Source organism: Vanessa cardui, chromosome 26, assembly GCF_905220365.1.
Source record: "Vanessa cardui chromosome 26, ilVanCard2.1, whole genome shotgun sequence".
Classification (NCBI taxonomy): Eukaryota; Metazoa; Arthropoda; class Insecta; order Lepidoptera; family Nymphalidae; genus Vanessa; species Vanessa cardui.
In genome coordinates this window covers 4592219-4606433 of record NC_061148.1, presented here as the reverse complement: position 1 = coordinate 4606433, position 14215 = coordinate 4592219, and the positions used below count along the sequence as shown (strand labels likewise).

The following is a 14215-nucleotide window of genomic DNA, read 5'->3' as shown; positions in this document are numbered from 1 at the left end:
TTAGAATCTTCAAAATATGCTCATCGTTTTTTATTTTTTAGTTAGATAAGGTTGCAATCCATTTTTCCCTTACATAAATATCAAAGATATTCGAATATAGAATCTTCACAATATAGATAAGCATACTTTATTTTTTTTTTAGTTAGATAAGGTTTCAATCAATTTTTATAGTAAAGCATTCAGGGAAATTTTCTATTTGATAGTATGTGGACATCAGCGCCCTATATTATCTATAATGTCAATACCTCACTAACCTTGGGAGCGAAGGGTGATATGTCCTTTGTAAACTTACTGACTCTACAATGACTTACTCATACATTAAATTGGAACATAAAAATAGTTTTGCTGTTTAAAGGTTCGGTTGAGGTAAAGTTCTTTCTTGTGTATTGGTATAGGATGATCAGACGCACTTGCACAAAATCCTACCACCATCAAAATCACAAATATCATTATCATTACAGAGTACATAAATAAAATTTTAACAAAAAGAAAAACCGACTTCAAACAAAACACTATTTTGAAACAAATAAAAATGTACTAAAAAGTAATAAAAATAATTTAATATTTAACATATTTTTGAGAGTCCTCCTAGGTAAAATGAAATGAAAAATATTAGACTACTTAAAAGTCGATTTACGATTATATAATGTAGTTATAGTTATTGTTATATTTGGAGCCGGTGTCAGCCACGGGTACACGATTCAACAATCAAAAGAAAGAAGCGATACGAGCCTCTTGATTGACCCAGTATAATATCGTATAAAAGGTAATTTGTAAGAAACATATTTCTTAAAGTATTCTCGTATTGTTTTTTGATAGATATAGTATAGGGTTGGCTGACACCGACTCCAAATATAGCAATAATTATAACTACATTATATAATCGTAAATCGACTTTTAAGTAGTCTAATATTTTTCATTTCATTTTACCTAGGAGGACTCTCAAAAATATGTTAAATATTAAATTATTTTTATTACTTTTTAGTACATTTTTATTTGTTTCAAAATAGTGTTTTGTTTGAAGTCGGTTTTTCTTTTTGTTAAAATTTTATTTATTTTTTGATTTTAAGTGAAGCTGATGTTGACTAACTATTTTTTTTTAATATGGATAGATTAAGCGTTCCGTTTATATGAGTCAGAAACTACTTCGAGGACAATTTCAAAGGAAACTTGCGAATAAAGCAAAAATAGACTTTCGAAAATGCGGATTTAATACGTCACGCGGCGTAAACTACAAGGATCCCTCGAAAGAGCTGTAATCGAACTCAGCAAAAAAACTTTGAAAAAGACCAACTATATTTCGTACATCATATGACATCACATCACATACACAAAATTTGATTAAAGATAGTAAGAAATTCTGCCCCATATCGCACCCTAACTGCGAGCCGTATAGGAGTTCCATCACTACATAGTATAAAACAAAGTCGCTTTCTCTGTCCCTATATCTTTAAATCTACGCAACGGATTTTGATGCGGTTTTTTTTAAAAGATAGTGTAATTCAAGGGGAAGGTTTGTGTATATAATACATGAACAATATAGTAAAGAAACACTGATAATTTTAGAAGTTTGCGATGTGATGTCGTATATAAACAAATTCTGTAGTATATTTAGTATCAGTATTGCACCCGTGCGAAGCCGGGGTGGGTAGCTAGTTGATTATAATATTCGACTATGATAATTAAATAAACATAACCACATTACGGAAGGTGACTCAAATATCCAAATAACCTATAAATAAAAGATTCGACCGAGAATCGCTAACGTACTCCTCAGAATTGTTCCGTTCCCTTCCGTTCCGTTACTTTGTCATGGATCCTGTTCTCAGAACCTTACCAAATTTTCACCAAATTACCCTTGAAGTATATATTTTATAATAAAAAAAGAATTATCAAAATTGGTTAACGTGATTTTCAGTTATTCACCTATTTGTCGCGCATATACATAATGCAAATTTAAGACTTATGTCGTTTTCACATGGATTCCATCATCGGAAAAAAAAATAAAAAAAATGGGACCCCACGGGAAGCACTACCTTTCAAACAAAAAAAAAATTATCAAAATCGGTCCACCCAGTAAAAAGTTATGTGGTAACAAACATAAAAAAAAAAAAAAAAAAAAAAAAAAAAAAAAAAAAAAAAAAATACAGACGAATTGATAACCTCCTCCTTTTGGAAGTCGGTTGAAAACGAAGTCGCTTAACGCTGTCCGTCTCTACATATGCTTAGATCTTTAAAATGACGCAACTGATTATGAAACGTGCTTTTTTAATCGATAGATTAATTCAAGGGAAATGTTTATATCAAATCAAAATAAACTTTATTCAAGTAGGCTTTTACAAGTACTTTTGAATCGTCATTTTACAATTAAGTGAAGCTACCACCGGTTCGGAAAGTAGATTCTACCGAGAAGAACCGGCAAGAAACTCCGTAGTTACTCTTTTTTAATATTTAAAAAATACAAAGTTATGTTAGTTGAATACAATTATTTAAATTAATATTAGATAGTATATATACAATATAGTTGAGACTGAAAAACGGTGAACGCTGTGAACACTCTGTAGTATATTTGGTATCAGCATTGCAACAATGAAAAGCCGGGGCGGGTAGCTAGTTTTATGATAAAAATAGGTAGATAGTAAGTAGTGGGGTCTTACTCAAATAAATTAAGACAAATTTAACTAAATCCAGCTAACACACAATTTACGGTTGGCTAATTCCAACTAATTAGTTTGAACGCCATATAATAGCAATTAAAATCGGTACGATGTAGGGGACTGGTAAATGTGTCACCTGTTGGTAACACTCAATCCTTAATTGAATACAATCATTAAAATTGTCACTGTAAGTATTAAAGTAAAGTAAAGTAACAGCCTGTAAATTTCCCACAGCTGGGATAAGTCCTCCTCTTCCATTAAGGAGAGGGTTTGAAACATATACCACCACGCTGTTCCAATGGAAAGTAACTATTATTAGACAATTAGACAATTGTAATATTATGAGTTGAGATGTTATGCCTCTGGTGGCAAAAACAAGATAATTTACAAGACTTAGTTAACTTATGGTACGCTGGAATAATTTCAAGGGATAAGCTGGAGCGTCTAATAAATCATCATCAGATGTCTGTCTGTCACAAGAAATATCAATTAAGATTGCTTTTAAGTTGGCTACAATGGGCATATATATTTTTCTCAGTAAGCTAAGTTATAACTGGTCTTTTTATGAAAAGTCTGGAGTGTATATTTAAAGAGAGCTTCAACGGCAAAGTTTTCTTACGATATGCGCTTTTATTATTCCTCAGATTTAAGTTTAAGGAAAGGCAGTCCATTGAAAATTCCAATCTTCAATTCAAAAGATAGAAGACTGAAATATCCTTATTGAAAATTCAGTCTTATAGATGTGGGGAGAAGACTTAATTTTGAAATCGTGTAATATCAATTTAATTGAAAATTTAGATAATGACTGCTTTCTTGGAGTGTGCATGATAATTTAACTGAACCAATTTTTAATAATTAGGCGATACTTTTAAGGAATTTTGAAAACAATATGGGAACTCAGCTTAACTTGTTACAAATACTCAGATAATTAATTTGGTGACAAGGCTTAGCATACCCGTCTGGGTAGGCAGCACCTATTCAAACAACATAACATTGCTGTGGTCTGATTTGAAAAGTAAGTAAGCTGGTGTAATAAGAGCCGCACGGGGCATATTATTTTGGGAGACATTTTATTTCCCAAAATTTGTGAAGTTAGGTTAGGTTGTAATGATCAATATTTCCTAATTCACCGATAACTATGGACCAGATCAGATGGCGCATGGGCACTTAAAATAAACATTATGATATGAATTATAAAATAATAATACGAACACCTTAGTTAGGTAGTTAGATTACAGATAACTATTAGAATTCCGGAAGCCGGAAAAGGCCAGTGGAGACCTAAAATGAAAACAGTTTTGACAAATCTCAACTCGACCTTGAAAAAGGACGAGTTTTAACGACAGCTGTCGATATTAAGCATCGACCCTATCTACGGACATAATATTTCGTATTCCGATCGTATGTTCGAAATAATTGTACCTATTTCAGGTGTCATATAGTTTGATTTAAAACTTAAATAATGTAAGCGTGTTTCGTACAAACAATAATAACATCAGTAACACGTTAGTATTGGAGCACACAAAGATAAGTCAGAATTTCACTATAACAAATCACACGAAATAAATTATTTTAGTTGGTGCAAATTTCAAGTAAATTTTAACCTTATTTTTTGTTAATTAAATTATATTCGAATTGCTTGTATCAACATAAATTAAATTTAAATAATTATTTACTACAATTTGTTTAAATAATTATTTAAATTAAATTTTCTTTTTTTTTGCGCAGTGGCGATAATACTTTGGTACCTATATTTTTGGTAAGGTAATATTCATCTTTTTGTACGTGACCTTCTTTTAGACTATGGAATACCATAAAGTATAAACTGGTGCTTATATCCCCTTCTAATTAAACACGCCCACCAAAACTATTTTGTTTGTTTAACGATGGTTATACACACCACAGATCAGATAAAGCTTAAGACATAGACAAAGAAATGTCGATAAAATAAGGTGACATCCAAGAGAATAACTGATACAGTGCAGGTCTTTCACAAAAACTATAGCATCAAACCTCATTGAAGAATTGGCTCGAGTTCACATAGAATCTGCATTGCGTTTCGAGTGAGTAATGCCACTGCCATCCTTGCCAACATTCCGGGTAGATTTGCACACATTCAACAAATGCCAGACATTTTACGTAATTTCTTCCACATATAAGGTAAGTTTAATACAAATGTTTGCGCAAATTTAGTGGTAGTACTCAATCGGAGCAAGGCGGGTCATTTGATTTGACTTTCACCATTTCTTAAAATATTTTTTCCAACAAATCACGAGACAGGTCGTGGTACAAAAGTTCTTGGATCAGCACACTGTCAGTACACAAGGTGATATATACATATATTTGTTACAATGTCAGCATTTATGGCTATAGGTTTCAACCTACAATCCTAGAGTCCTCTCCCTTTTATTCTCAACTAAAAACCTTCAGAAAGTTACACTAGGATTATTTAGGAACCATATTGTGTAATTCCTACCCCTTATAAACAAGCGTTTTTACAAGGTAAAGATCGCATCTCCCTCCCATGCTTTGCTCTGCTCGTATGAGTTACGAGGCTACTTCCTTTAAGAGGCGAAGGTGGTTCTCATATCGTTCTCATACATGCCTGCTCTTCTACTCCCTCTACTCGAGGCCGTCCGAAATAGGACATTCAAGACATGTAGCAACTCCTGAATCTATATCGTCCATTTTAAGGATAAAATAAAATAAAATAAAATAACTACAGGCACAAGGGACATAGCATCTTAGTTCTCAAGGTTGGTGGCGCATTGACGATGTAAGGAATAGTTTATATTTCTTACAGCGTCATTGTCTATGGGTGATGGTGACCACATACCATCAGGTGGACCATATACTCGTCCGCCAACCTATTCCATAAAAAAATCGTGATACTTTTGAAAAATGAGGTTTTTAGGAGAAATTTCAAAGTGACGATATGATTCTAAAATTTAATCAGTTGAGAGTTTGCTGGTTGACTTCTTGGGAACTTTCAATCCGATTCGAATAATTCTTTGTATTTGACTATTTAATACGAAAGTTTATAAGCGATATAACTTTACGATGCGACCGTTAGAAACGGAACGATAACCATTAACGTTAAGCAATTTCGCAAACCGTATTAAAAACCTTTATAACGCGATCATATCTCCTGTTTAAAAAACGTTAATTGTCCAATAAAGATATCCTTACAATTTAAAGAGTGACATACAAATCATTATATATACTACACAATGTACAATTTAAATGGCTTCTTCATTTAGATTATTATTATTAATGTGTTAATGTTAACACTTCTAAAATCAACGTTAAAATTGGAACCATACCGCATTCATATGGGTTTTATATAAATTAAAACCAGTTTAGCTAAATATTTTGTATAATGAGGAGTTAGGCATATACTCGTTATTAGACATGATTATATTCACAATATAAGTCATTTTTCGTCATGTCTTCTATGTCATTCTGACGTCAACAGCATGCACAATAAAATAAAAAAATCCTATACAAACTTTTTGATGCTTCGACATACATATTTAACTTAGATTCGATCGAGACCCTATAAATATTAATTCATTATGGAATTTAATATAAATAAAGGAATAAAGAAGATACATACAAACAAGAATAAACGTTGAAACCATAACATTCCTTTCTAAGCAATCATGTAATTCAAATAACGGTTTTATTTTAAGAACTAATATTTCGTACGTGTTCTTTTTTTGAAAAGACAAAAAGAGCTTCAAAAGAAACAGTCACTATTGTGTCGTTATGGTTTGAAAACTAGAATATACCCGGCTTTATCTTTCAAACAAACTTTTTGACCGACTTCCCTGTTCCAACTTCTGGTAATCTTACAGGCGTTCCATTGTCATCGGAAATGGGGGCTATGTAGTTTTATATCAGCTTTATATTCGTTAGTAGTTTTTGGTAATTTGTTAACTTTAGATATCGTAATAATTAAATAATATATTTTGTATCGTAAGTTTAAAACATTTAATTCGGTTTAATTAATTTTAAATCAAACTGAAGGTACTAATAATACATTAGAATTGTGGTAACATTAACATATGAAATTAGACCCATGCAGGTTTCCTCACGATGTTTTCCTTCACCGAGCTCGAGATGAGTTATAAACACAAATTAAACACATGAATATTCCTTGTGCTTGCCTGGGTTTGAAGCCGAAATAATCGGTTAAGATGCCCTCGTTCTAACCACTGGGCCATCGACTGTTACATAACTAAATAATACGTCGAGATAAAGAAGTGTATATTAAAGTAAATATTAATTGCCACAAGTGTATTGTAGTCAACCGTTTGGTGCAATCAAATTACAGACACGAGAGACAACGGCTCACTCGGTTGGAAGCACACGCTAATGTCTCAAAGTGAAGTGTTCCTATGGGTGACCACTAATACAAGTGAAGTTAAATTCCGTTGCGAAATAATTCAATGTAAGGCGAACTATCGTTTTTAAATACAAGATTTTGTTTCTTGATTGCTATTGATGTTGGTTGCTATTTTGACTATGAAAAAAGGTTTTATTAAAATACTATTGAGGCAGATTTAGGTTTCCCTGGTTTTCTGTTTTTGTCTGTTTATCGCTGAGTTAAAAACGTAATTCTATTTAACGGATAATTAATATTAAGTAAGTTCCTCTAAAAGTTGTATGTGTTAACTTATTTATTTAGATATTTTTAGAAAATTTACTTAAAATACGTATTATAGAATTTTTGGAACGACTTACTTTACGGCTTACAGTAAAGTGAACTGGTGGAAATCCTCACGATTGTATAAAGTTCTAAACGTAGGTTGCAGCATGTCTGTTCATCTCTTTCTCTTGTCTGTCTGTCTATCTCTTTTTCTCATATACGATTTTATATAAAAATATTATAACGTATTTTTTCTTATTGTCATTTAGATATTCTCAAAAGCTGTAAATTAGTACATCACTACGTTGTATAAAACAAAGTCGCTTTCTCTGTCCCTATATCACTATGTAAGCTTAAATCTTTAAAACTACGCAACGGATTTTGATGCGATTTTTTAAATAGATAGAGTGATTCGAGAAAAATATTTTTATTAATAATACATGGAAAATTTAGTAAAGAATCACTGGTAACATCTTGAAAGTTTCTAATGTGAGGTCATATCATTGAAGTGAAGTGAAGTGATGCCGGGGTAGGTCGCTAGTAATTTCTATAGCGGAAGTAACTTCTTTCCAACTGGCTATCCAAACACACCTCCTGTTTATTGTGTGTATTATTTAAGTTCAATAATAATATACAATAGACATTATTAATAATGCCCGGAAGTCACATTGTTTCATTCAATATGAAACACTAAAATAAAGCTAAATTATCAATATTTATTGTTCAGAAGCGTTCAGTTTTATCGATACATTTTATTGTGTTTTGTTTCTACTCGTAAAGCAATAATTGTCGTTTATATATCTAATGAGCCGAGATGGCCCAGTTGTTAGAGCACATACATTTTGAACGATGATTGGGGTTCATATCAAGCACCACTGATTTGTTTGCTTGGTTTGTATTTATCTCGAGTTCGTCGAAAGAAAATATCGAGAGGAAACCTGCATGTGTCTAATTTAAAAGAAATTCTCCCACTTGTGTATCCAACAACGCACATTGGTGCAGCGTTGTGGAATATGCTCTAACCAATTTCTCGAAGGGAGAGGCTTTACTGTAACTATATAAGTTGAGTTAGAAATATTTTTAACTTTGCCGTTTCGTAAATACAAATGGTTTATAAAAAATACATTGGTAAAAAGGGCATTTTATTTGATATAAGATTTTGTAGATGATAAAAAGCGTGGAATTAATACCTGTTGACTTCCAATATTAATTTAAATAATTGTATTAACTAAAATGTTGAAAAAGAGTGACTACTGAGTCTCTTCCGGGTTCTTCTCGGTAGAATCTACTTTCTGAACCGATGGTAGCCTCACTTAATTGTTAAATGACGATTCAAAAGTGCTTGTAAAAGCCCACTCGAATTAAGTTTATTTTGATTTTGTTATGGATAAGTCGTTTTACTCAAAACAATTTTATCATCTATATTAATCCATGATAGGCCTTATTAATCAATGTTTAATAAACTCATAATTGATATACTTACTGGCGAAACCAATTAAATAAAATGTAATTCTTTGTTATTTGTTTTGTCTTTTTTTTTAATTGGTTAGTTTTAAATTATTTCTAAATTAATTAAATGTAACACGAATTCAAATTTTAATTTTATACATTTATTTTTAAAACTAACACGTTCATTGTTTTGTTTGTATTTGTTTTATTTGTAAATTGATTAATAATCTGAAATAAATGCTTATCATTATTATTAAATAATTATTAAAATAAAACCCTTGAAAATTTTAGCAACAAACCGTAAAGGGTTCGTACCAATCAAATTTATTGTTAACAATCCACAAATGCCTCTTTAAAATATTTTATAAATTGAATCTCAAAACAATTTCATTTAAGCATTTAAATAACACCGTAGACCTAAACTTAATTTACATTCCTCGAAGTAGACCATACCTTACTCCCTAAGACACGCTAGGGCGAATCGATCGGTAAATTACTCGCTCCGAATAAAGCCTTCTTTCAAGGTCTGAAGTATTAATACTTCTTGATTGGTCCTTTACGAACGATTGGTAGCTTAGTTGCGCAAAAGAGTTCGTGTAATGAAATCGTGGAAGATATTTAGTGTTTTATTGTTGCGCTTTTATCTAGACTTGAATTGTGTATTATATAATTATAAATAAAAATACTTATAAATAAAAATACTTATAAATAAAAATACTTATAAATAAAAATACTTATAAATAAAAATACTTATAAATAAAAATACTTATAAATAAAAATACTTATAAATAAAAATACTTATAAATAATAATAAGATCGAACATCATTAGTAAAATATGCATTGGTAAAGAAGGAATATTATACGATACGAGATTATATAGATATACACAGGCAGAATATATTACATACACATATAACATGACTTTGAATTTTTAAATATTAAAAAATACTAAGTTACTTGCCGGTTCTCCGCGGTAGAATCTACATACCAAACAGGTGCTTCACTTAATATAATTTATTAAATGATTCAAAAGTGCTTGTAAAAGCTTCCTCGAATAAAGTTCATTTTGATTTCTAGGCAATGTTGAGTATACTATAAAATCATTCGTTTGTTTTTTTTTTTATGGAATAAGTTGGCGGACAAGTATACGGGCCACCTGGGAACTAAGATGCTATGTCCCTTGTGCCTGTAGTTACACTGGCTCACTCACTCTTCAAACCGGAACACAACAATACTGCGTAATGTTGTTTAGCGGTAGAATATCTGATGAGTGGGTATTACCTACCCCGGCGGGCTTACACAAAGCCCTACCACCAAGTTACCTTGCACAAAGCCATACCATAATTGTTATATACCTATTATTATTATTATAATGTGAATAATACATTTATTTTAGTGAAGAAAATCTAAGTTGTATTCATTTTTATTATGCATTTAATAATTGATATTCTTTAAATATAAATTATCAGGTTTCGTTCGAGGCTTCACTCGCGTTTCAGGGATTGGTTACCAAATTTCATTAAATACGTTAAAATAGAACAGACAGACAGAGTTACGTTGACATACATATAAGTTTCAATAAGACGCAATTTCGTCGTTTCGATTTTGACGGGCGTTCCGAGACAGCAACGTTCTCCGATCTCTTCAATCTTATTTGAAATAAATTTATGCAAAGTTAACATTTAGCCCAGAACTCCCACTAAAGTGGAAACTTCTGGGCAGGACTTTTCCTTTTAAAAAGTTTTGTAGCTTACTTCACAAGGGATGGGTCACTAATGTAGATCGATAGATGCACCTGTGTCAGTATCATCAGAAAGCTGGGAACTTCCATTTTTTTTAAATATGAGACAATATCACATACATTACTCTGATCCCAATGTAAGTAGCTAAATCACTTGTGTTACGTAAATCAGAAGTAACGACGGTACCACAAACACCCAGACACAAGACAACATAGAAAACTAATGATAATCTACATCGATTTGGCCGGGAATCAAACCCGGAACCTCAGAGCGGCGTACCCATGAAAACCGTCACCACTCGACCACGGAGATCGTCAAATAAAACATCAACACAAATTAAGCTCATATAAGCTCTAGCTCGTCTACTCGTGAACTAAGGATCACGTGTTATATATATGACATTACTATCAATATATAAAAGGTCATGAATGTTACAATTAAGCCCCCAACACACGCTTGAACCAGTGACATTTATGAAAATATATCGTACACACGTGTTAATCAGTATCCAACCCACGTATATAACGATGTGTATTATTAATAATAATTTTCGAGTAATAAATAATACTAGTGGATAGCACGTGAAACTACGCGTCTATACAACAGATTTTTACAAATTTCGAAACCTATGATAGGTTTTCTTTTGATTTAATTTCATTGCAAGCTGATGTAGCTGTTTGCAGGTATTATATTTGTTTGTTTTTTTTTTGTACAACCATAAAGCCGCTCTCTAGCCAGTAACTTTTTTTCGTAACAATTTAGTAAATTGCAATTAACAATTCTCTTTAATTTTCTGTACATCTATGGTTGTAGCGTTACAAAATAAGACCGTAACCGATCTTCTACGCGCAGCTATCGTCCCATAATCACTGGGGCAATCCTATTATATCTTTAATATATAAGATTCCCAAAATTTATTTGACGACCTCCGTGGTCGAGCGGTGTGTACACCGGTTTTCATGGTTTCGCCACTACGAGGAGCCGGGTTCGATTCCCGGCCCAGTCGATATAGAAAATTCATTAGTTTTCTATGTTGTCTTGGGTCTTGGTGTTTGTCCTTCGCTACTTCTGATTTTCAATAACACAAGTGCTTTAGCTACTTACATTGGGATCAGAGTAATGTATGTGATGTTGTCCAATATTTATTTATTTATTTGTTGCAACTTTTCTGATACAATAAATTTTCAATACACAATAGATATAAATATATATACACATAGTTTATATGATATACAGAGATTTATAAGCGGTATAGTGAATCACTTCGTGGTAGAGCTTTGGGTTTGCACAAACATATTTAAAATAAAAATATTTGATTATATCAATGTCTATAAAGAAATAGTTTTCGTAGAAAATCAAAGAAAGGGTTTTTTAAATTGAGTTACAGTATCCTTTTTGATTTCCCTTTCGTTATATACTTGTTTTTTATGGCTCTTTTATATTGTTACTAGATATATACATGTATAATACTATGAATACTAGGAATAAGGGGAAACTTGTATTTCCAAGTAACCGATTGCACAGAGCTAGTAACTCTTTTACGGGCAATGTATACGTTTTCAACCGACTTCTAAAAGGAGGAGGTTATCAATTCGTCTGTAATTTTTTTTTTTTTTTTATGTTTGTTACCTCATAACTTTTCACTGGGTGGACCGATTTTGATAATTTTTTTTTGTTTGAAAGGTAGTGCTTCCCGTGGGGTCCCATTTTTTTTTTAATTTTTTTCCGATGATGGTATCCATATGAAAACGACATAAGTCTTAAATTTGCATTATGTATATGCGCGACAAATAGGTGAACGTTAACGTTAACCAATTTTGATAATTCTTTTTTTATTATAAAATATATACTTCAAGGGTAATTTGGTGAAAGTTTGGTAAGGTTCTGAGCACATGATCCATGACAAAGTAACGGAACGGAAGAGAACGGAACAATTCTGAGGAGCACGTTAGCGATACTCGGTCGAATCTTTTATTTATAGGTTATTTGGATATTTGAGTCACCTTCCGTAATGTGGTTATGTTTATGTAATTATCATAGTCGAATATTATAATCAACTAGCTACCCACCCCGGCTTCGCACGGGTGCAATACTGATACTAAATATACTACAGAATTTGTTTATTTACGACATCACATCGCAAACTTCTAAAATTATCAGTGTTTCTTTACTATATTGTTCATGTATTATATACACAAACCTTCCCCTTGAATCACACTATCTTTTAAAAAAAACCACATCAAAATCCGTTGCGTAGATTTAAAGATATAGGGACAGAGAAAGCGACTTTGTTTTTTACTATGTAGTGATGGAACTCCTATACGGCTCGCAGTTAGGTTGCGATATGGGGCAGAATTTCTTACTATCTTTAATCAAATTTTGTGTATGTGATGTTATATGATGTACGAAATATAGTTGGTCTTTTTCAAAGTTTTTTTGCTGAGTTCGATTACAGCTCTTTCGAGGGATCCTTGTAGTTTACGCCGCGTGACGTATTAAATCCGCATTTTCGAAATTCTATTTTTGCTTTATTCGCAAGTTTCCTTTGAAATTGTCCTCGAAGTAGTTTCTAACTCATATAAACGGAACGCTTAATCTATCCATATTAAAAAAAATTAGTTAGTCAACATCAGCTTCACTTAAAATCAAAAAATAAATAAAAAATTTAACAACAAGAAAAACCGACTTCAAACAAAACACTATTTGAAAACAAATGAATATGCACGAAAAAGTAATAAAAATAATTTCATATTTAACATATTTTTGAGAGTCTGGCTAGGTAAAATGAAATGAAAAATATTAGACTACTTAAAAGTCGATTTACGATTATATAATGTAGTTATAATTATTGCTATATTTGGAGTCGGTGTCAGCCAACCCTATACTATATCTATCAAAAAACAATACGAGAATACTTTAAGAAATATGTTTCTTACAAATTACCTTTTATACGATATTATACTGGGTCAATCAAGAGGCTCGTATCGCTTCTTTCTTTTGATTGTTGAAGCGCGTGCCCGTGGCTGGTACCGGCTCCAAATATAACAATAACTATAACTACGTTATATAATCGTAAATCGACTTTTAAGTAGTCTAATATTTTTCATTTCATTTTACCTAGCCGGACTCTCAAAAATATGTTAAATATGAAATTATTTTTATTACTTTTTCGTGCATATTCATTTGTTTTAAAATAGTGTTTTGCTTGAAGTCGGTTTTTCTTTTTGTTAAATTTTTACAAGAGTATTCCAGAAACGTTTAAAAATATTTTATTGTAAAATTACACAACTGGGTAGTATATATCCAGAGATACCTGTACAAGCCAACCAAGTAAATAATTCAAATATTCTACTTGGATGAATGAAGCGTCCTGATGATAATCTTCAGGATGAAAATATTCTATTTTAATTGTACAAGTTACAATTGTACAGAGTACAAAATACAAGGTGACAATTGTTTCATTTAATTGACTAGCAGTGTACCTGAACTGTCCTCATCGAACATCTCAGAATCCATCTTGAAGGAATAAGGTCCGAAGAGACATGGTATTTGGTATAACATTAGTACGTTTCAAATTATAAAAATGTCGCCTTTTAAAGTTCCGTCCCCCGAGTTTTCTCTTTGGGTGAGGAATTTCAAAAATGCCATAACTGACTTTTATTTATAAAGAGAGGACTAATTCACATATTTCGAATACAAAAATTCAAGGAATTCC

At 31.8% G+C, this 14215-nt stretch overlaps 1 protein-coding gene across 1 annotated transcript in view; it reads right to left on the bottom strand.

Moving 5' to 3' along the window:
- LOC124540617 (neuromodulin) overlaps positions 1 to 14215 on the bottom strand; it is a 233816-nt gene that overhangs the window by 19720 nt on the left and 199881 nt on the right. The gene's annotated exons all lie outside the window — the stretch shown is intronic.